We start from the raw sequence: 1422 nt of genomic DNA, 5'->3' as shown, positions 1-1422 counted from the left end.
CTCCGTCCTCTGTGCCAGCGGACTCAGCGACTGGCTCCCACCCGAGTCCTGACCGAACCGCCGATCTCTTCATGCAGTTGGTGGTGTCCGCGCCGTCGTGAGGAATTGTGGTAACATCAAGCCTATTTCCAGGGTTATGACCTTCGCCAGACCCAACCCGGCCCAGATCCCGCTCCAAAGAAACAAAACCATGGTCCATCTCATGTCCCTTGCCTTCCTGTCCATGTGGGCTACAGTTTTTAAGGCCCAAAGCAATATCCTTAGCCTTAGTCAATAAAGTTTGGGCCATGAATCCATGTATAACAATAGCGTTATCACCCGGACCCACACACCTCCTTACACTAGTGATATCAGCCATAACACCTGCACCACTAACTAGATCGCAGGACACAGTTCTCTCCGAATCCTCCGCCACTTCTTGCTCCAGAGATCCCGTAGGTACAACCTTCGTCATATCGGGAGCAGATTCCTGAAACATAGTCCTTCCCAATTTCAAATTCAAATGTTTGTTACTCCACTCATTTAATTCTTCCGGGGTAATGACACCTTTACCCTTTATCTGTTCTTTCTCCCTCACCGGCAACGTCATCAGCTCCGCCACTGCGTCCCCCCTCTTCAGCTGCCCATGACTACACCTACCATCATCAGGCCTTGCATTGCCCCCATGAACGCAGCCTTCGCCTACAGAACGGCCCGGGTTACCTCCCTCTTCAGCATTCATCACATAATTCGGCGAAGAACACTCCCCATTCCCCGTCTCAGTTACAAACACATCAAAATTAGCCGTGCCGACAGAGATGCACACTTTTTCCCGAATAACCTCATAAATGCACGTATCAATCAACACCCGGCCTACGCTAAACGAGGAGCAGGAAGTAGTCGCAGGATCACAAGCCACCACCTCCCCCCATTGTTCACCGATCAAGCGAAACGTAGCCTCAGACCATACGTGTACAGGAACACCGATACACTTGAGCCATAATCATCGCTTATCACTCCGATCATGCTCATTCCATCTCCCAACTCGATAGAAGAACTTCAAAAGGCCGTTCATGCCAAATGTGAGAGCCTCGTCTGCTGACTGATTAGTATAAAAAATCAGCAATGCCTTGTAGACTCCTAATTCGCACACCTTTACTACATGAGGCCATTCTGTTCGTGCTATGGCGTGCAGCACCCGAAAATCAATAACTTTCAGGGTACTCCCGACAATGCTCCATCTAATTATAATAACCATCTGTCAACCTATTGAACTGACATCCATCAATGAACATATGAAGAAAAAGCATGGGTGGAAAAACTATAAGTACAACCCTAAAACTAGGGAGTATCACATTGTTAAAATTTAAAATTGAGAATTTAAAATTTGAAATTTAAAATTTAATTGTTATTTTATCATATATTTTAAAAAATTTGATAATA

This window comes from Arachis ipaensis, chromosome B09 (genome assembly GCF_000816755.2).
Source record: "Arachis ipaensis cultivar K30076 chromosome B09, Araip1.1, whole genome shotgun sequence".
In the NCBI taxonomy this organism is placed as follows: Eukaryota; Viridiplantae; Streptophyta; class Magnoliopsida; order Fabales; family Fabaceae; genus Arachis; species Arachis ipaensis.
The sequence above is the reverse complement of the archived record's forward strand: the minus strand, read 5'-3'. Positions refer to the sequence as shown.